Source organism: Corvus kubaryi, unplaced genomic scaffold (assembly GCF_017639235.1).
Source record: "Corvus kubaryi isolate FWS band 111438036 unplaced genomic scaffold, C.kubaryi_AGA036_p1.0 37398, whole genome shotgun sequence".
NCBI classification, from domain to species: Eukaryota; Metazoa; Chordata; class Aves; order Passeriformes; family Corvidae; genus Corvus; species Corvus kubaryi.
In genome coordinates this window covers 45,027,073-45,050,750 of record NW_024581137.1, presented here as the reverse complement: position 1 = coordinate 45,050,750, position 23,678 = coordinate 45,027,073, and the positions used below count along the sequence as shown (strand labels likewise).

Sequence of the window (23,678 nt, the reverse complement as noted above, 5' to 3'; positions counted from 1 at the left end):
CCTGACTAGAGCAATTTTATCTGAATAATGTTTTGTGACCTTTCTTGCAAAAAGGTCCTGACTAGAAAAGCATAGATTTACCAAGCATCCTGGCTGTACTGAAAGATTGCAATTACCGTTCTATTTTATCAGTATTAGTAGAGAGAGTTCCTGCCCTGACATCTCCTCTCCAAACACAAATTAAAAGTTGGGAAGCTGTATGACCCAAGTAATGAAGTACATTAAATCCAGGTACCTGTTTCAAATTCAACAGTTGTGGAAATGATGGAAGAGCCATCACCATCAAGATGACTTTCCAACAGGCTCAGTGAGACGGTTTTGTGGACTCAGTCCAATTCTTAATGGACATAAGTCCACATTACAAAAAGCAACACACAACTGGCAGTAATTGATACTCTTTTGGCACTCAACAGAGAAGTGAAGTATTGAATGAGCATGAAGAATGGACTAACCTTTCACCTCCCCCCCTGCATTCCAGGTCAGGGATGAGACATCTGATAGAGCTACATAGGAAGCTTGGGCTGCTGCTCTCCGTGCCACCCCGTGCCGTACCTAAACAAAGGATTTCCTTCTTAACAAGCATTGGGCTGACACTTTTCATGAACTTTAAATTTATGTAAGATATTTGGAGGCTTTGGAAGTTAGTGTATAACCTCAGGATTCTGCCTAAAGAGTACAAGCCACTGCTCCACATAAAACTGTGTCTCTCTGTCTGCCAGCTGCATATAATTCCCTGTTATACATACGGATATATAATGTATATGTACATGCATAGCATGTATGTTTATACATAATAGGAGAAGTAATGCCTTTAGCTAAGATTGCCTAATGCTCATTTATAAGAACTTACTTTCAATTACTTATACAGTTTGACAAAATTTAACTGTTACAGCTTAAATTTTCCATGGTGGGTATCTGTCTCTAGCTGAACTGGGTTTGGAAAGTCTTGACTAAAAGTCAGATAATTCCAAGGACACACTCAGTAAAAATACATCCTTTTAGTCATGTTAAGAACCTTTGCAACCATCATATTGAGAGATTCTAGCATGTCTGAGTTTTGGAGCTGAAGTTTGAAACTCCATAAGGAAATTACTTTGATGTCAAGACTTATCTTCTGTCACTCCCGTGGCAATCTGATCCAGCTGTAATCTCCTAAAACACTAAATTCTCACGCACTCATATTCTGTTTAAATTCAAATTCTCCAAATACTCTATTTGCAGTAAGCATGCTGTCTTTTCATACAGCTGTGACATCTGAGGCACAGCGTATATTTGCATTATCTGTGGAGAATACCCACACATATATGTATATAAAAATATGTCTAAGGGCTCTCCCTGTCATTCGTACAGATTGCATATATCAGGAATGATAGCCCTATAGACCCATCTATCCATTGCATTAGAGTTCAGCTCTTCTCAGGGACTAGATGATTTTAGTTACAAGCATGAGGACAGCAGTACTAGCAACAAGGACCAGGAAACACCTGCCTCATGAATCAGGGTGCTTAAGCCTACTCTCAAGACTTCATCTCACAGTGAAGGCACCAGGTATCTAATGCCTCGTGTCTCAAAGAGGCCATGCCCAAAGACACTGGGGACTGCCCTGATCAGTTTCCATGACCACAGCAGCCAACTGCTTTGACCTGAACTTTGCTGAACCCTCTGGAGGGATTGGATATTGCTCACAGGGTGCTTTACAAACAAGTTTAAGGAACCACAGGAAAAAGGGTGAGCAGTTAACATATAGAAGGGTCATTAACTTCTGAAGGATTCAGAAGCGACAAAGTGCTTTAATTAACATTGTCCTTTCAAGAACTCCAGAGTGAGCAGGCGAGGTAGAAATCTACACTTCTGTAAGATCTGAAAATGAGTACTAGAAGCCAAAATATCTTAATGAGCTCCCACCCTCTGATCATGATATAAACACACAAGAGGAAGTGTAATGATTTTTATTGGTGATAAAGGTTTGAGTAGTGTGTATTAAAAACAAAGGCTTAGACACATCAAAAAGTGAACTGGGTCAGCTTAAAAAAACATCAGCATCTAATTCGTCTTTTGTGAGCTCTCTGAATCCAGTGCTTTAAATAATATGAGGGCAAAATGGAAAAAATAACTTTAACACATGTAATCAAAGTTCTGTTTAAATACTTGCTCAGGAGAAAGACAAATTAAGGTTATACAGACCACTTAAAAACTAGTACTTCCTCACTTTTCAATCCTTGTGTCTGTTAAAATGGTTGGATAAGATGACCTACAGAGGTCCCTTCCAACCTCAACCATTCTGTAATCCTAACAATCTCTTAAATATACTATTTGGTATGATAGACATACATGTTTAAATTCTAGATTCCCCCCTCTCCCGCCCCCCCCCCCCACGAAAGAGACTATAAGCCAAACCTAATGTTTTCTTCCTTTTCTGTAATGTATTTTGAATTTTGTTTGTTTTGCAAGCTAACCCTCAGGTTGCAAGCACTTTTCCACTTTGCCAGCCAAATGAATATGATGAAAGGACACCTGTAGGCATACACAGAAGCCAAGAACATTCTGTACATCCATTATTTATTTAGTTTTCTTCTTTAGGTCTTTTATATAAAGAAAAAAACATAGGTAGAAAGAGGAGAAAAGCTAATCTGCTATGTAGTTGAAGTAAGAAAAAGCATAGAAAACACTACTTTTGTTACCTTGGCAAATAAAATAAAAATGCTCTCCACTGTGCAGTCTGTGCAAAATAAGTCCCACAGGAATTATGCAAGCACATTCTCATTATGGTAGTTATGATTTAGATTGCATTACAAAAGTAAAAACAATCATTCAAAGAGGCTTGGGTGCAGTGATTTGGAGAGAAGCTGCCACTCTGCCAAATAGAAAAAGAGAGAGAAGGGGTGGGGGCAATGAAAGAAATAAACCTTGCCAAAATGAACTCATGCAAAGGTGAAGCCAAAATGCCAAGAGGTACAGATTAAATGCTCTTATGAATGTCCCAAATGTGTGTGTCAGCAAACTGCCCAAATAAGGTTTTGAACTGAAAGCTCAGGCTTCTACTAGAAACACCCAGAAACACAGAGATTAGATATTGTTTGGAAAAAAGGATTCTGGCTTGGTTGTCTAGAATGAGCATTTGAAAATCACACATCACACAAGAGCACATGTTAATGCAATAGAAATGTGTTTTTGGAAACTGAAAAACAGTCCTTTAGTAGTTTCACAACAGAAGAAGTAAAGGACCACAGAAATTGCTTCCTTTTAGTTCCAGTTGTTCTACGTTTGTTGGGGTTTGTTTTTTTTTTTTAGTTTAAGGTCTGTAATGGCCATTAAAAAAAAAAAATGGAATAATTCAGATAATTCTTTATTTGCCCCTGACTTTAATGAAAAATTTTTGGAAAAAAACTTCTTATCTTAAACATAGCTACCAACTTCCAATATCTCATTTTTCTCACACAATAATCCCAGTGTTCAAAGTAGGTATTGTATTTATCATCTTTGTATGGAGCAGAATTTCACTTCACTTTTCTTTATGGTCTTATCACATAATTTACAAACACTTTATCTCTGTAACAGAAAATAAATGAAACCCTGGGCTTTTGATGAAATGCCATGATGAAATGAATGGTCCAAAAATCTATATTGAGATGACTGACTCCTGTTTGTAGAAGACATGATAAATGTTTCATGCATATAAACTGAAGGATGATGGATTTAATGATCATAGTTTAATAGGAAAATGTTATTTTGGAATAATTAAGTGTTCTGTCATTTGCAAGTCTAAATAGACCATTGTTAGATGGTGCTTTTGTCTGTCAACAAGTCATTCTATTTTGTAAGGGTTATTTATCACTAAAACAATTGATGCAATGGAAACATACTACTGGTATGTGTTGTTAACAACACATTTTGTGAGAACTTGATTTGGATCCATATTTCAGGGGTAGTTAATTGATGTACATTTCTGTCTTACAGAAGAAATAAATAAGAGGAACCTTTGAAGGATTGGAGGTATCTTTCTCATGTGAAGTGTTACATGTGAACTGTATTTGTTGTCCTTCCTATAAAAATTTTCAGAGTCAAAAATACCTCCGTCTTAAGGTACACATGTGAAAGGAGTTTACACGGGGTTGTACTGCGCAGTTTCCAGTTGTAGCTCCAAGAGGGTGTAAGTATCTGCAGATCATGGTTTGTGTCTGCTGGCTCTTACAGCTGTCCTGGACACCCCAGATGGTGTCTCAAATAGATGTCTTTGTTTGGACAGGTTAATCTCTCCATGAGGAATATCTCAATGGGAAGTACACTGCGCCTGTGATATTTTTTTATTTTTAATATCTGCATCAAAACAACTGCAATCAAGACAGTTACAGTATTCTGATTTCCCCTGTTGCGCATACACAATTTTTTACTGACTCTGTATACAGAACTGAATGTGAGTGCCTTTTTATCTCGACATTCAATAGCAAAGAAAATAATAAGAAACATAAGTAATATGGAAAAGGTAATTATTTTGACAAAAAATAGCAGCTATACATTTGGTTGTGTGAGGATAGTGTATGATATTTAATATCTGAATGATCATCACAGCATGGGAAGGTATAAAGAAAAGATTAATTTGTATTTTAATCACAAACACTATTTCCTGGGTTGCAGGATATTTATAAATATTAGAACACTTCATATATCTTCTTGTCTCCTGATACATATATTTTCTTACCACTCAATCCCAAACCAGGTTTAAAAGTATTTTGTGTCTTTTCTTGATTTCATAGTTTAAGGACTAAAACATATGAAGGTGAGGATCTGCAATAAAATTTAACCAAAGCTCTCTATCTCCTGACTCCCCACTCTGCCCTGGTGACATTTCAGCAGGAGCAGTGTCCTTGTGAAATGTCTTGTCACACCAGTTTCTATACTTTGCCAGATATAGAAGCCTTTTATCACAGCTCTGAGAAGCAACAGTCTCTCCTTTTTACTGTCCAGTTCATTACCTTGCCATGAGTCTCTACTCTCTGAAATCGTACAGCCACACACATGGCTAGTGAGACCTACTAGCCAAGTAGAAATCCAAGCATGCACAAGTGTGGAAGGTGTGAAATGGATATATCTGATCATCAGTGATTTTGCCCTGGGCTGTGGGCAGAAGTACTGAAAGTATTCCCAGATGCCTAGAGCTGGGATCCACAGTTCAGATCTTGACAAAACTGACTGATATGTTGTGGTGTATATATTTAAGTCTCAAAACTCTTCAGAGATTCCTTTCACACTTCTTCCCATGAGAGTCTTCTGTGTCACTGCTTTCCAGGTCATTTTCCTTATCATGGGTGTAGACAGTAAGGAATGTCTTCAGCAGACCCTTGAGAAGGGGAAAAGGGGCAGCAATGTCTGTTCCAAGAGAACTTTGAAGAGAAGAGTATTGATGGGGTTGGGGTTCTTTTTCATCTTTTAAGAGAAAACATTTTTTGGAGTTTTTGTACTGAAGGAGATTTTCTTAGTCCTAAAGTATACTAAACTCTGATATTAATTGTAAGTCTTGATTTAATGAATGGATGGAATTTATAAGGCCTAGGATACATTTTGTTTCTTAAAAAACATTTTGTCACAATTTTTTTCCAACAGTTCCACAAATGTATGTAAGCTTAGCAACTACTTAGATGCGTTGCATTATTGACACAAATACCCTGGAGCTTCAACACTGCTTTCAGCATACAATTTGGCTACAATATAATTCCCCATTTACCTTTTTTGTCATAATATTCATTTCTTGTTAAAATCAGTTCTTTATTTATGGGAATAATCTATGCAATTATATGCTCCACAGCCTAATTACCTAACAAAGATAAACTTTGTTCCTTTTGGAGTAGACTTCCCTGAGGGCCTGGATTTCAAGTCTGTAAAACCTGGACAGTTCTACAGAAATCAGACATGCTTTGGGGGGCACACTACCCTGAACTTGGAGCCATTGTCTTGAAACTGAAGCCAGTAAGGGAGGCTACTTCAGTTGGCCCCAAACACAGGTCCTTAATGACTGTTGTCTAGGACGAAGGACCAATGGGGCAATGTCTCACCCTGTTTATGCTGAGGATGCACAGAGGCCTGAGCAGAAGATGATTGCTGCCAGGGCATTGCTCCATTCCTCAGCTGTCTCAGAAAAGGGGCCTTTGTGCCCATCTTCCAATTAATGGCACATATTGCCACTTGCACGGGAAAAATAATTTCTAGTCTCTCAAGCAAAAAGCAGTGAAGTATTATTATTTCACTGATTGCTTACACTCAGACACAATTACAACTTAGTTAAAGTGCAAGAGGCCCAGAATAGTCCTGATGACCTTGGTTTGAACAGACATAAGACCATAAACATCCAGGCAAACAAATAGTCACAGAAATTAAGATGCTGAAATTCTCAAGCACTTGCAGAATCAGACATTTTGCTTGTAGTCAGCTCTAAATATGGCATAAAGACTGGGTCTGGAGGAGTGATTTCAGTACTAAGTCCATTTTTAATGCCTAAAACAATGGAAGTCTTAATGGCAAACCCATTAAAATTATTTTCATGACACACAGTGAATATTTTGAATATATCAAGTCAAGATTTCAGCTAAATACATTCATATCATGTCAAGCTTAGCAATTTCTTGAAGAATCTTTACCTAATTTGATGTAATTGATGTTAAAGCCTTTTTTCCTAATATACTGTTTGTGGATCCCTTTTAAGTGTGGATAAGAACAAATGGATTTGTAGAAGATATTTTTAATTGATTCCAAAGGGAATAGCTACCATGGAATCTGCTGACAAGTTCTGTGGGGGTCTACACTCCAATCATTCAGCATCTATATTTTTAATGACAAGATGCTGCAGTGTTTAAAAAATGAATTTGAATTATGAACACAGATAATTAATGTCTGCTCTCTCCTAACATCTTATCAATAACCACTAAGCCTCCAGTTAAGGCAAGGACCTCTGTGTTGGCTTAGAGATTCAAATTGCATAAAAACCCAATGTCAGTAAAGCTGCATTCAAGGTCTTTGAAAGCTTCAGTCAGACACTGCATGTCAAATCCTTGATTTTCAGTTATAGAGGAGAGATATCAGCACATCACATACAACACACTGCGTAATTTGCCACCACTGGTTATTTTGGCATTTGTTCTTCCTCAGTTTTCACGTAGGTCAATATTTATTCAAAACTAGATAGTGTAAATCCTTTGGCCACCTCCATGGGAGTCATCCTCTCTGTGTGAAGAATCTCACTGGCTCCAGGAGATGGAATTGTATGACTGAAGGTTGCTCAGAATTAATAATGATCAGGCTTGTCATTTGTAGTGTGATTTAAGTCTACCTCTGGGTAATAAGAAGCAAAACTCTTGGGATGCTGCTGATACTGCTTCACTGTGTAACAACTGGACAAGATATTTAACAACATAATTTTAAAACAAAACCAGAAATGTTGTTACACATCACATTGCTGCAGCTTGATTTAGTGAATGCTCCAAATGACGTTCTGTAGATTGATCTGTCCAAATTATATGCATTTTACTAGGATATGAATGTGTAAGCAGAAATGTAGCCTATAGGATGTACTAAGTAACCTGTCACTTCACTTCAACAATGACAGGGACTTAGAAGAAATATTTCTACTAGTTTTGGCTACTACACTCCAAAAACCAGCTGTGAACTTTGTGTGGAAGCCCTGAGGAGAGGAACAAAAACAATCAAAGGTACAAAAAATATGAGCTATCAGGAAAGATTGATAGAAGAGAGAATGTACAGCCTAAAGCAGAGAAGTCTATGGTGCCACACAATAACAACCTCCAGGTGAAAGTGAAAAGGGGGGCTGAAGCTACATGTGCATAAACAATGTTCTAGTGATACACAAACAGGGAAATGCAACAGATTTCTTGAGGACAATGTTTTTCACTGGAGTGTTTAAAGGATAAGACACCTTCCAGGAATGGCAAATACAATCCATGTGGTCTTTGGGCAGGGACAGAGTGAAAGAAAACTTCACACTGCTTTATAATGTTACAATTCTACAGCTCTGTGATTGAAAGATGTTACATAAATGTAAGTGGCTTTTGCATTACTGCATTTTCACTGCCACTTACCAGTCAGATAAAATTACAGGCATCACCTGTACATAGAATCTGTAAAAAAAGTCCTATGCACCAGGATCCTGCCTATCACTACAAAGACTTACTGCGGCTAAAGAGTATCCAAAAAATCATTGTTTAGAAAGTAGGACAAAATAGTGCGCTACTTCCAGCTTGACAAGGACAGATGGAGATGCACTCTATCCATGCAGGCATGAGCAGAATAGAAGTGACCTGAAGCAGAAGGCCTGTTCAGACTGTGAGGTCCCAGTGAAAAAACAGTCCACTTCTTATTTAACTCCTTATATCCAAAATGTTTCCAAGGCCTCAAGTATTAGTCAGGTAAAGATCAGAGTATGTCTTTAAAGGTTGAACAGATGGGCACATCTGTTTGTCTGACAGGAAAATGTATGTGTTGCTTGACCCGGCAAACACTTCTTGGTGCAGTGGAATCACTGCACGAAATATATCATACAGTATCTGAAAAGGATCCCCCAGCAATAGATCAATAATTGGGATATGATGGTACAAAGCCAACAACAAAATTAGTTTGATAGTTCAAACTCAGTTAAAGAGGCTTTGATCAGTTTGATGACTCTGAAATTAGCTGTGCTAACCTGTGCTAAATGTCTCTGTCTTGCTGTGTTATTCATGAGAGATGTTCCTTTATTTTTTTCTTTTCAGTGGAGTGAGATGTATGAAGATACACTCATGACAAAAAAACCAGAGTTAGCATTTTCAGAAAGGTATTCTACCCATCAGGGTTTTGTACCTTCTGTCTAACTCTGATGATAATTTAACAGGTAACTGGGCACATTTCTTGCTCAGGTGATACTGCAAAGTTAGTCCTTACTGACTCAGGCCTAGCAATGTGCCTCCAGTCTTATCTTTCAGAATCATGCAACAAAGTTAGTTTCAATCTAACTCTATTTTTTTATTAAAATAAAAAAGAGATTTCTGTCCCATGTTTAACACTTGCAGTGAGATCTGCTGATACCCTCAGTATCAGTAACATAATTTCTTAGCATCAGATGTTGGCACAGACAAGGAAGATATCCCTGTATCCATCAGAAAAGATTTTATCCTCTCTCACAAAGAGATCCTTGGGTTAGTACTGGCCAATCTGGTATAACACAGCTCTGACTTCTGTTGGAAATACTAGCTCTAGTCCTAAAAGCTGCATAATTACATTAGTGTTGTTCCATGCCCGAAGGAACAAGCTCTGCTTCTCTGCTGTGTGACCAGCCGGAGCTCAGCGCCGCTCCAAATGCTGCACCCAAAGTGGGACCTGGCACTGGCTCAGCAATAACAGCCTCACCCAGAAGAGTTTTTACTCTGGTAAAATGGTGCCACATTTTGATCCACAAGAGAAGCAGACTGAGATTCTGAAAGTCCAGATTCTCCAAGTTCCCAAATCTCCCTGTAAAATCAGTAGAAACTTTAATATTGTTGAAAATCAGATGCAGTGCCCGTACCATGAGGGCATCTGGAATGCTAGTCACACAAGTCTTGCTTACTCACAGCACTGTCTCTGGATATTTTTATAAAATCTACATTCTCAGCAATAAAATATGTGTTGCTATGGGGCATCTGTTTATGTTTTTATGTGAACTGATAATTACCCTGGAGTTCCTTCTGTCTACAAAAATGGTAGAGTTTTACAGTGAGCCTATAAACAGTTATCAGTTAAATGTAAGGATAGTCCTGAATTTTAATCAGAAAAAACAAATATATGGGGTAAATTAGTGCAAGCAGGTAATTGCAGGTATGAATCATATGTTTTACACATGTGACAAAATACAGTTTTGTCCCTTTATAACCTTATAAGCTCAGCTCTCCTCTGAGCTCAAAACACAGTACATTCACCTGCCAGCTGCCAGACCTCACAGCAAAGCATCCTAGGCTGGGTAGATCTCACCTACATTTCTTTGAACAACAAATGTCAGGCAAGTGATAGAAACACAGCACCATTCAAAACACATAGGCTGATAGGTAGATTTTATATGTTTGAGACAATTCTACTATGACATTCATAAACCTCAAACACACCAGAACTACATATTTACTATGAATAAGACAGGAAAAGGGAAGTAAAATAAAGTAAACTATGGTTGCACCTAACTCACACAGTGCAAACATTAACCCTGTGAGGCAAAATGTGCAAGAGCAGAGTCTCCTATGGTCCAGCTTCTTAATTTATGTTTGATCTTTTTGCCCGCAAAACACCCCAGCACTGCCATAACCACTGCTACAGACACTATTTGTTAACTGCCCCCTCACATTCTTTTGGTGAGTCCAGTCATACTCCTTGGTATGAAATTTGTCTGCCTCCATTATCTCACCCCTCAAATGCAGTTATAGAAAAGGTCTCTGAAAATACCACCAATAGTCCCACAGTTACATGGGGAATTTTTGATCCTGGATTTTTTTTCCTGTGTCACAGGACTCTGAGTGAGGATAAAGCCTTTTCTTTAGGGCTGGCTTCCACATCTTCCTCAGGATCCTGCCTTAAAAAAAATCAGGATTTATGACCTACTTACTCTGATTAGAGGTTTCTGTCTGTGTCCAGTTCATTTTTTCTTCAAAAAAGATAGGGTTCATATTTTCTTACAGCTTCCCAACTTTGTTCTGTTCTGTGTCCGATGTAATTGATGACAGATTAATGCCCATCTGTCACAGTTCCACACTGTTCATTTTTAGTGTAAATATTCTGTGCTTACTCTTCTGGGTGTTACAACCTGAAAAGAAGCAAATCCAAATCTGTAATAATAACATTACCAGAATTAGATATCAATGACAAGTCAAGGAAGCATTGCATATGCATATACATATGTGCTTTGCAACACCATGGTCAGACAGAGAAAACTACCAGTGGCTCTAGGATAAGGGTGTATGCAACAGAAAGAACCACAAAACTGGGGAGCAACGACCTTGGAACTACAGGAAGAAAAGGGGGCCAGAGACTCAGCAGACAGACACATGGATGGTCATTAAAACAGATGTGTAGTTGCCCCTAAGGATACCACATGTAGAGTATCTTTAAGATTTATCTATACAACAGCAACAAAAGGAATTTGTTGTCTTTATGCTGTACTTCAGAATCAAGTGTGCAGAATTTATGTCTCAGATCCTATCCTGATCTCCTGTCTTAATGCTGTGGTAGTGGCATGAAAGTGTTTAGTACTATGGTATTACTGTCTTACTACCATAAACATAACTGTCTTTTGGTGCCTGATCTGGTCACCTCCTCTTGGGGCCTAACTTAACTCTGCTTGCAGCAATTGATGGAGGATGCAGGCAATGTAGGAAACCAAGCAATACTGAAAACATGACATGAGGATAGAAACATCCCCCATCTTGCTTGCGTGATGTAGCTGCAGTTCAGTCCCACAACCTAAGGACCCTCCTGCAACATTTGTCTTTTTGCCTTCACCATTTGGTACTAACAGTTTTAGATACCCAAACATCCTATGAAATCAGGAATCAGTACCAGATTCTGTAACAGACCCATAACAGCAAAAACTGAACCATGGATTAAAATGATTACAAGCTTTGTCTCATCATCTCTAGGATGCGGGAAAATGAATTCTTAGCTAGAATCATGGATTTCACAATGGGGTCCCAATACATGAACAGAAGATGTTTTCCATGGGTCACTAGAAAATGCACAATGAGCTCTTGATATCTAAGTGTTAATATGAAATGAAAAATTCAGTTACAAGAATCCAATGTGTTCAAAAGATGAGCCATTTGGGTATCACAGTGTACAGGAGAAGAAACCAGAGGCAGGATAGAAGACATTGAAAATAAAAACAAGGATGACAAGGCAAAAAATAAAAGGATAAAAGAACCCCAACAAAGTAGAACAAAGAAGGAGAAGATTAAACAAAAGAAGATTAAAAAATAATTAGAACCAAAGACCAGAAGGTGAGCTATGGAATTGAAACAGAAGGTAGAAAAAAATGAATGCTGACAATGTAGCAGTAAAGAACTCTGAGCAGCAGTAATGCTGAGGTTTCTAGAAAAAGGAACATAACACAATAAAAATGAATAACCCATGCTTGTAAGAGGAAGCAAGAGCTAAACCATAATTAAGTGAAGCCCAGGCTACTTTCAAGTTGTGCTGGAAGATAAAAAGCAGAATCAGAGGAGAAATGTGATCACATGCTGTGTTACCACGAGATATGACAGTCTGAAAACATTTTTTTAAAATACCAACTTAAAAGCATAAGCATAAAAAATACATATTGCAACAGCTGTACAAGTGAGGAATAACACCTTGAATGGAGATATCTAGTATGACCCCAATCTCGTAGAATTTAATGTGAATCCACATGAATATCATACAATCTCTTCTTTAACAGGAGTATGCAAATTAGTAACATTAAAACAAAAAAAGGAAATGGTAAAACTAGTGATCACCAAATTAATTTCCAAATCGAGGACAAAATAATGAGTCACTATTGCAGCAGAATTGGATGCTGATCGTGTTAGAACCAGAAAAGGATATAGGATTCTTAAACAGGAAAACCATACAAGTTGGCTAGTAGCGCCAGAGGAACATACAGGGCTAAACAGTGAAGATCAATCTTTAATTGAACAACCAGCCCCAATGAATTTTAGCTGGGCTATACTTACTCAAAAATGCAAAGTAACCCAAAAGGTAAAAGTGTATTAAGGAAGGGAGCTTAACAGGTTTGACACTTCATTTAAGGTGCTGGTAAATTGTTGGTACATTTTTTCACCCTGCAGAAAAAAGATTAAACTAAATAAATATTTAAATTAAATTCACCAAGGGATACACACAAGGAAATAAACTATTGGGTACCAGAGCCAGGGTTTAGTGACTGAGAACGTTGGCAATATTTAGAAAGAGGGTTTCACACTAGCTGTACATGAAGCACTGAACCAGGCTGAAGAGACAACCAAGCTCAGTAAATCCAATAACCATGAAATTGGAGAATTTCATAAATAGTATTTGAAGAGCTGAAGAAATTTTACAAGAACAATGTGAGAGTTAAAATCCTACCAGGTTAATAAGTGGAGGGGAGGGGTGGAAAACTATTCAAGTGGTAGCCTTCTCTAATCAATGTCTAAAGGGTCAAAAAGATTTTACAGGTGAATAGAATCATGGATAAGACTGTAACAGATTCAGCTGTGTATACAGCAAACAGGGTGAAAGTGTTAGCCTGGTCCTAAAAGATACTGCAGACAAAAGCATGGGATAGCAAAAGAAACAGGAAAGGAATAAAGAGAGGAATTAAGTGTTTTATTGTTATTCTCAGATGTATGTGAAATACATGGAGAGAAGACTACATATTTGAAACCACCATGGACAACGGAAACATTTTTCAAATTTAAAGACTTGTATATTGCACAAATCAACTTAAGTATTCCTTTGAACACAAGTTTTTGAATTATCAGCTGGAACATATTTTGAGTTAAATCCATGCAGACAACAAATTTAAAAATATATGAGTGCAACAGAGAGATAGATACCTACGTTTATTGAGAAGTGTGTGGGTAGTGAGAGGGGTATTAAATAGTATAGATCTGACATGCTTATCTAATGTATTTGCATTTATCGTTGATAGGCAATGACATGATGAAAGCATTTATATAGGAAAAAGGAAGTTTGCACTTTCTAGAACATAACAAAGTAGGCCCATAGTCTTTCTAACATCTACTTTTCATTAGCTTCAAGTGTTATAAAAACAGCACAAGAATCTATCTGGACTGTTACCTGGCCTGTGTGATGATCTGGTATGCAAACCTTGTTACAAAAGAAAAATTTCCAAAACTTAAAAAGGTAAAAATGAAAAAAGTTGGCTTTAGTAAGTTCTATTTCAGAAGGCTGTACACCCTTGTACGAAGCTTTACAACATCATATTTGTGATCGAGGACAGTTTCTGTAGTGTTGTATTTGGAATATTTTAAAATAAATATTTGTAAGTTAAAGGCCTTGTGTTTGTCTTAAGAAATACTAAGAAATGGTAGAGGCCATGAATTCTCTAACTGTGGAGATATACTGATAATCAAAATACTACAAATCTGTATGTGCAAGCATGTACTAATTTAGTAGAAAGATTCTTTGGCTTTCAAGGAGCTAATCAAGTAGCTTTAGAGATGTCCAACAATTGTTCTCTTGCTTCGGGAGAATAACAGCAAATATCCATCACCTTGAAGAATCACTCAATGCAAAAGTTATCTTTTTCAGCCTGGAAAAAACACTCACTTCATGTACTTTGTCATGTGGTATCTTGGCAGTTAGATCACACTTTGTAATTGAAAACCAAACTTTATCCAAAGATGTTTGGTGCTCTGTGCTCTCAGTCAGATGGCTTCAAGTGCATAATAAAACTTACACATTTGCCATTGTTGTAATTGAAAATAACACACTGGCTTTAAGCTCATTTAAAACTACTCCAACTGAGCCAATGGATGGAAGAATTTATGGAAAAAACCTTATACCTACATCTATAATGAACTATTCAATAGTAGAATTCCAGAAAAATTAAGGGAAGCTTCAACAAATCCAGGAAAACATTAAAACATGGGAATTAAAATTTGAAACAATAGTGATGTTTTTATAGGATTATATATTTTGCAGTTCCACAGCATCTAACCTACCACGTGTATTATTTAATCCACTTATTGCATTGTTAATAATACAGGTTGGGAATCTTCTAGGTATCATTATAATATTAAAGTGTTTATTGAAAACTTTTGCATATTACAGCCATGTTATTTGCAAATAATTATCAAAAGGTCAGTATCTGGCGAGGCAAGACCAAAGCATTCCAAATGCTGTCCGAGCAGCAGGCACACAGCAATAACCAGCCAATGCAGGTTAGAGAGTGCATGGTTTAGGCAACTGAATCAAAAGATCACAATTACCTGAATATATCTCTGTAATGAAGAGGTGTTCGAAACCTGAACGGGACCAATGTAGGAGAAAGCAATCCTAATGGTGCAGCAAGGACCCCCCAGAAAACCAAGCACCAGAGACCCCTGAATGCTGAATGCAGGAAGAGGAGGGGACCAGAAACCAGACAGGCATTACAGCTACCCACTGATACAGATGTGTAACAGTGTAATGAAGCTGTACCTGTAACAGGTACCACACATGGGCTGGTTTCAGGGTGCGTTTATTATAAGACTGCCATGAGAGCAACTGGTTACCCTTACCCTGTATTTCAGAGCCACATATGCCCACTACATGGTAAATACTGTCTGAGCCAAACCTTTAAAGGGACCCGTGTTTGGATGTTTGGCCCAACATTTTGTTGATTGAATTGGGCTGGTTTGGCTGGAGCAACTGTTTTGTGGAGCAACTGTTAAATTTAGATGCATGGAAGATGACTGGCTGGAAAAACAGATTAAAACTCTGCTTTTTTGTCCTTCGTCTATGAAGTCAACAGTTTTTGTGTCTGGGTAGGTCAAGAATTTCAGAGTCCTAAGTAAGAATGTTAACCTCAGAAGACTGGTCGCCTCAAGACAAGGACAGATTTGACGGGTTCAGAGGGCAATACAAATGAAAACACAGTGATGGTGAGGCCATCAGCTTTGGAGCTATTCATTTAAGAGTAATTTGTCATCAGTGTTAGGAACTCCGTGTTGATGCTTGAGCATTTAATGTGATTGCAGAGATGTTTTAAAACAGCTTCCAATACAAAATGGAATCAAAGAAGCCTGTGGAGCTCCTCAGCAGAGAAAAATCACTGCTGAGCTACATAGAAGTGTGTTATAAATGAACATGGAGTGTCTGAGCTGTGACCAAATGTCCGTTGCTAGCCAACTTTATTTTGCGGTGGATTGATCTCTCTTCTTTCAAAGCTCAGCATTCATAAATTGTTCTGGAAAACCTCAAAGTTATTTGAAAAGGTCTGTAGCAATATAAATTTCTCTATGCAAAATGGCTGTTTAACAAGATTGTCTCCTTGAACTTTTCACATGATTGTGACAGCCAATTTCATTAACTAATGGAAGTTTTATAGCGGATTTTCCCACTACTCCCACATTACTGTTTACTATTATTTTATGGAGAATACTTTACCAATTGGGTTTTTGGAGCAAAGGAAAAGACATTTGGTGACATTCCCAGACTGCTATGTGGCTTGTTAGCAGGGCTGCCCAAGAGACAGCTTGCAGGAGAACCCCAGCTCATATGAGCTGCAAAGTTGTGCTGCAACTAATTGGCCTATGGGGGTTAATTCAACAGTCATTATGGTCACTGCTGAAAAACTTATTTTGTGTTAGCCCTGCTTAGACTAAAATTAGGAAGAACAGAAGCTTCATGAGGAGTTGTTCCTCATTAGTCATGGTGCAGACAGCAGAAGGATGGTGTATGTGTGTAGTTAGATTTTACAATAATAGTGATCATTTAAGAGAAAAAGGAAGAGAAGTTTACGGAGTAAGTGGTTTGGAAGGCATCTGAGGCTTCATGAACCCAACATTCATCATACCGTAGCTGGATGAGTTTTGGAACTGATCAGGAACTGACTCTTTTCTCAGGTCACCAACAGAGAAAGTGTTCACTTGGTATTTTAGGAAATGTCCCTTGTATTCCATCTGGAGAATCCCTGGGTAATTTTATGTTAAATTACTGCATTCCCTCAGGGCAACAAGTAAAGATGTTTTCAATTGCCTGATGAGAAAGAAGAGACTAGAAAGGAAGAAAAAATATCTGGGGAAGACAGCTAGTCTACAGCTAAGTGCAGACGTTTAAGGAAGAAGAAAAGTGTGAGCAACAGAAGTGAAGGAATGATTTATTTATCTTTTATTTTTCCAAGTTACATGTCTTCATGAAGTCTCTGTTGCAAAAGACAAACCTCAAGTTTGTCTTATTTGCCATTTTTCATTTTGTGCAGGAAAGACAGTAACATTTCTCCTAGCAACTAAAGATTTTTTTCTCCAACAAGTTATAAATGTGAAAAAAAAATAAATAATAAATGTTCTGACTTTGAACTTCGGTAGAGAATCTCATTTTTACAGTCAAACATCATCTTTCATAGCAGTAAGAAAAAAGAAAGATATTTACAAATGTCTTTTTTTTTTTTACAAGGAAAAGTAGCTTTCATTTTCAGCGAAGCTTCAAAACTTCACAGAACCGTGAATACTTTTTTATCAGTCAAAAAAAATATTTTGTACATTCCTAAATGTGACACAATGCACACTTCTCAACTTTTGAAGATGGGTCATCCTTCTGAACCAGGGTCATCCAAAGTCAATGCACTATCCTCAGCAGTAACAGTGTGAAGCTTATGATTAATCACTTGTACACATGGGATAAAGGCATGAGACTGCATTTTCCTTCCCAATACACACATTACATTGCACAAAAATTGGCGGGAAGAAAATTAGCCTTGAGACACGCAGAACTGTCACATCTCTAATTGATATGGCTTGTACTTACTTCAAGATTAAATTTGATGTAGTGGTTGTACAATGTTCACTAAGAACTGTTTTGATTCTGGCTGTGTGGTTTCATAGCAACAACATTCACTTTAATGCATACTGGCATCACTGTAATTAAATTTAATTCATAAAAGAGCTAATTTTAAAAACTTTTATTTTCCTTTTGTTTCTATATAAATGCTAAAATTGAAAAATCTAAGCACACATAGTCACAGCAGGTGCCAAGGAACTAAATATGCAGTTCTACCTCCAGACCCCTTAAATTGGCTACTGTTGAGGCACATCATCTACATCAAAAGGACAGAATTCCAGCAGAGTATGTCCTCATCCATTACTGTGGCAAGTGAGGAGATGCACGATCAGATTACAATTACACTATGTAGATGCAAAGGATCAGAATAGCACCTCAAAGACATATACTCTGGGCTTCTCAAGTAAAAGATTTCCTAAATGTTATGCAAAATATTATGTGGCATTTAATCTTCTAAGAGATTTAAAGAAAATGTCTTCTATTTTATACATTTAAAGGAAAAAGTCTTTTGTTCATCACATTGGACAGAACTTTTATCCTTAAACTGTCAAGATGATAAAGGCATCAGCATACATTTAAATTCCTTACCTCAAAAGATGGTAAATGATGTATGCAAAAGAAAACCAGATTGCACAAGAAACTTCTTTACACAGGGATTGTACCATGGAATAAAGTTAATGTAAAAAAATAGGTGTGGATTTTTTAAGTTAATGTTAATGCACGATGAGGTCAAGTGCCAAACAAATCCAGTCACCTACAGGCTTTTTTTTTAATAAGAGAAAGGTATGGTTTTTTCAGATAGAAGATTTTTTTTGCTTTGCTTTTGTTTATATTGATGGACTGTGAAGGTCAAGAAGAGATTGATCCACAGAGGCCAGTAAAAGTTAGAAGTAATTTAATTAGAGTTGTCCAAATCTGAAATATCTTCTAATCCGATTATATACTTATTTCTTGAGAGACAGTGTGTGGGAATCTATATTTGCTATAGAAAGATCTTTTTTTGTAATCTAAAATGGTTCAGTTATCAACTCTTTCTTAAGAAGCAGAATGAGTCAAGAAAATAAAAACCCAAATAATTTTTCCAGAGTTAAAAAATAGAGTATGCTTCTATTACTTTATATTTCAAATTAACAGTGTGTATGTGTATTTTGTACATTATACTACATTAAATAGTCTTTTGGAGTCCAAGTAAGTGGAGGCACAGTTGCTTAGATGTGTCATGCGAGGATCTGTTTTCATGCTGTGCTGCCTGCTGTATGTAGCTGGTGTGATTCATGGTAACGAAGGGCATTTAGAGATGTAATTTTGTCTAAATCTCTTAATACAAAATAGACAAAATGCTTTCTGTGAAGAGGAAGGGTGTCATCCATCAAACATTTTTAATCCCTGCTTTACCATGGTCAGCCCTTGAGGGTTTTAAGGGTACAAAATGCACAGTAACTGTGGGTACAAAATCTGAGGTGACTCTTAACAACTGTGAAAGCAAATGAGTCATGATGTGAAGGTGAATATGCTGTAAACGACAGAAGAGAAGCTGGGAAGCAAACTGGAGTATCAACTAAGGGCAGTGCTGTCTGCATTACGGAGCCCTACGCTGTAGAGCAAAGTCTTCTTCCAGTGCCCCAAAATAGTAGTGCTACAGAGAGGTTTCTAAGAATGCATCCCACCCTCAGATAACAGATATTGCAGCACAGGAGAAGAGATTTGCCTGAAAACTGTTCACTAGAAATCCTGAGGAAAAGTAGGTTTGGGTGTATAGAAAACACAGAAGAGTGAGTCCCTTCCTCTCCCTGTGCCTAATTGTAGAACCAAAACAGAAACAAAGGGGGTTTTCTTAAGAGTAAATTACATTTTTTAAAATTCCCCTCCCTTTCTGTTCTTAAATCCAGAGCCAGAAATAGCAGTGCCGAAATTCTGTGAGAAAGACCACTCTTGCCCTTCTGGGAAATACCATTGTTATCTCTATAAAGTCTGTTGCTGTAAGATTTGGAGATGTTTTGCTGACTGCAGAGATCTGGATGTTCTTCAGATAAGGAATTGAAAGTTTGCCTCATTACCAGATGCAAATCTCCACTCTAAGGTCCATCCATTAACAGGTTAGACTATTGAAGTACACTGAAGTATAGCTATCGTAGAAATCTGGTTGGGTGTCCTTGACATGAGAGTTTGCAGCTCTGCTTTCAAGAGATTTATAAATACGAATGGACTGGTGATGCCAGCCAACATGATTAAGATGCTCCCTAAATCAACACCACCACTGACTTGCCCACAAATGGCACAGAAATAATTTTATTTTGATAAATAAATTGTCAGAGATAAAAAGCCCTGTGAACTGACTGCTGTGCCTCCTGAGCTTTTACTTCTTTACCTTAGATGAGCAATTGATACAAACAGCAATTAAAGGCTTACTTTAAGCAAGAACTTAAGTTCCATATGCTCAAGTGCTTTGCCAAGCAGGAATGAGGTTGCTCATATATTTAAATATTTGTTTTGCTATTAGACAAAGAATGCAAAATTTATATCCATGCAAATTTATCCACATATAACACTTTTGCAAATCAAGAAACGTGTTGTATTTTCTAGAGCTTGCTGCATCCTGGGAAATGGAGAATACATTCTTCTGTCTCACTCGATATTTCACTGCACAACTGAATTTTCTGAAGAGTATTGGGCAGACCATGTATTCCTAATGATAAATATGCCAGCATGATGACAACTGGTTTTACCTTGAACATTTCCCTGAATAGTGAATTTTTTCTAAGCTGATAATAATATGGCTCAGTCCCCAAGAGGGGAAAAAAATACTTTCCTAGGAGCTGTGTTAGTCCATGTTGAATGAGGGCTCTAAAAGTAAGAAGTCACATGAATGGTTTCTTAGACAAAAAAAAAAAAAAAAAAAAAAGAGAGCAAAGAAAAAGGCTGACCTAAAAGAGTTTACACAGCTGTGAGTGATAAAATATAGCAGCCATGGCAACCCACTCTCCAGTATTCTGATAATGCATCAGAAATGAGGCTATTAGAATTATTAATTCACATTAGCGGCTATTAAAATTACTACCTGCAGATTCACAGCCTGAAAATCCTTTTCTATTTCTAAGGGAAGGTTCAATTGCAGAGGGAACCTTTTTGCTAAATAGGTGCACTGCATTGTATGCTAGACATTATGGGAAGTCCAACAGATAATAAAGCTCACATTGAGCTTTATGTAGCTGCTTTGTAATGCAAGCCTAGCAGATGTAATACTTCATTCTTTTAATGATGGCTAAGAACCAATACACCCCTAACAGCAGTAACAATAACTGGACTCTTACTGGTTCCCTGGAAGCTAATACTAGAAATTCAACTTACTGCAGGGTATTTCATTAAATAGCAAGTGACATACAAAATGTTCTACACTGGTCGGTAATAAACAAAGCTGACAGAAACCAGCAGAAAAACTGAGCCAGGCCCATAGAAAGGTTTTGTAGAGATGCTGTGGTGAGACTCAGGGAGTCCTGCAGAGATTTGGCTACATCCCTTCCATCCCCCATTAACTTAACTCAAAATGCAATTGCATGCTGTTTTAAGTAAAAGAAGAAACACTATTACACCAAGGCCACAGCAGGATATAATCAGGGGGAACAGCAACATGGCAGAGAAAGAACATTTTATTTATGGAAATGAGCAGAAAAAGTAACACACAAGCTAGAAGCCAAATAGGTACCAGTAAAACTGAAAAACAAGCAAAGAACATGAACTTGGATCACAACCAGTTTTTAGGAACTCACATCACAGTCTATCTCTTTTAAGATCCCATGTACCAAAAACGGATATGACATCCAGTGCTCTTTCAAAAAATTATCATTCTCAGAAAGAGAAGAAGAAAACAAAAATGACTGTAAAATGAAATTTAGTACATCTCCACAGGCTAGATACAGCGAATGATGTAGGTGTGCACAATGGGGCTTGAGTAGCCTTAACACTAAATGCTATTCTAAATTCTTTTTCCCTGGTCACCACCTAACTCAAGAACAGCCTGAATTTCTTAGGGATTTATTTTTTTACAAAGTTCCCTCTGTGCCTACAGACATTTGTTTCTACATATCCAAAATTTTACTTCCTGCAAAACTCTATCAATAATATCCATATCTGTAGAAGTAGATATTTAGCCATCTAAACTTCCTTTGGATCATGGAATGACGCTCTCAGCAAGTAAAGACACTCTTACTTTCAAAAATGGTGGCAAATACTCTCCTAACAAATAAAAAGGTGGTAATACTTAAGGTTATTAATTAGATGACCTAGGGTTTATTTCTTGCTGGGGATGTCCAGACTGACAAACACTGGATGTCCATATCGCAGTCTCCCTAGTGCTTTTGGGGCTGTTGTGCCTAGAAAAGTTTAGTTCAGTTTAACTGTGCCAACAAAAAACAGCAACTCTGGGTGCACTTATAATACTAAGAAGGGGAAAGTAGAAATTTGGCTTAGTCCAGTTTGGCATGCAAAGTCAAAGAAATTAGGCATACCAGAAAATGTTATTGATGGTCCTTTACAAGAGATGACCAAGTAACAAAAATATTTGTCAATGACCTTAACTGTAAAATTTCCAAGGACTACAATTCTGTGGTATCAGTACCCTGTCCTTTTCCCATTTTTCTTCAGGCATTCAGACAAACATTGCTGGATATGGTATTACTCACACAGATAACAGCATCCCTGCACAACCAAAGGGCTTCATGCGTGAAGAAAAGTATTTGTTATTTCTTTCTTCCTGCTTGCTGTTCATCAGCTCAAGTTCAAGTCAGCAGGATGACTCATGTGCTTCTGTTTAGCACGTGCTTAATGCTCAGCTGAGTGGAGCAGAGCCCAATTTGCCAGCAGGGATGCGAGAGGAGAGCAGCTCATGCCCCATGGCCCAGCACACTCGTGCCACCACACCGGCAACTGCTGAGCACTGCTTCATGCCATGGGGAGTGCTCGCCCAGGACTCCGCAGATACAGCCACCCTTCCTAAGGTCACAGAAGTGTCAGGGAAGTATTTTTGCCTAAGAACTTGCTGACTTGTAAAAAACGAAAGTTCCAGCAGAAGCTGGAACTTGGTTTTGACATCACGTTTTGTTTTGTTTTCCAAATTAATGCTGGGAAAAAATCTTAATATTTTAAAACCTTCTAAAGGCAAAATCACCTTCCCCTATACAGTTTCTGTGCAATGGACTAATGAGCAGTTATTTTTCCCTGGATCAAAAAGAGATTTTTAGGAAACATTTGAAGTGAGAGACAAACAAAACTTTGGCGGGAATAGCTGGAGAGAACATGTGAATCAGAGCAGGCACTAGAAAACATTAGAGTCAAGTAGGCAAAAATCACCAAGAGTTTCTTCAACTTTTGCACCTTTTTTCAGCTTTTCATCTCACAAGGCGGAGACCCCAAGAAGTTGGCTGAAGGCGGCAGAGGAAGTAGTGGATGTGATAAAGCACTTCCTTTTTTTCTTCTCACACACCACGAGTACATTTGCAGAGATTTTCAGTATGACATGTTAAGCCCCTGAAAATACACCAGAGTACATATCCCAGAAAGCAGCCCAGTACTGGAAGAAAAGTTTAAGTATCCAAGTACATTATTATTCATTACAAAAGTGTGCACAATTTAAAGAAAGAGTCGGGTTTAGAGTAAAATTAAGCTGGACAATTGCTGAAGGATACATGATGAAATCTTCAGTGGGTCAGGGGAGATGGACTCCAGGAATGCACAGGTCATTCCAGACACAACTCCTGGGAGATGCTCCCCACGCCCCACACATCACTGCTTCAGAGTGGCTTTGCAGAGGGAGCAGACATTTCCACAGCAAAATGGGCTTTCCCCATTTAACTATTTCTGCTAATAATATCATCTGACATAAGCAGTTTAAAATCATTTGCTTCTTTCTACTTTAACATTATCTGTGTGTTTTCCTTCAGATCATCATCTGTTAAGTCACCACAAAGGAGCAGCTTCCATACATTGCCCATTGACTAAATGACTGATGCTACTTTTAGTCAATTTGATTTTAAATTAATCTCACATTAAAATCTAAATAAGGGAAGATTTCAGTTTTTACTTGGAAGATGGAAGGAAGAGCAATGTGGGACTGTAACAGCTGCAGCTTTAGAGCTTTATTTGGAAGGCTACAAGGACACACT

At 37.7% G+C, this 23,678-nt stretch overlaps 1 long non-coding RNA gene across 1 annotated transcript; it reads right to left on the bottom strand.

Annotated features, from left to right (window-relative positions):
- Positions 1-2,454: 2,454 nt before the first annotated feature.
- On the bottom strand, positions 2,455-23,035 carry LOC121671956. Its single transcript, XR_006018681.1, has 3 exons — positions 22,200-23,035; positions 12,711-12,818; positions 2,455-10,810 (listed from the first exon to the last, which is right to left on the bottom strand). It is a non-coding gene; the product is annotated as an uncharacterized LOC121671956 (long non-coding RNA).
- Positions 23,036-23,678: the final 643 nt, after the last annotated feature.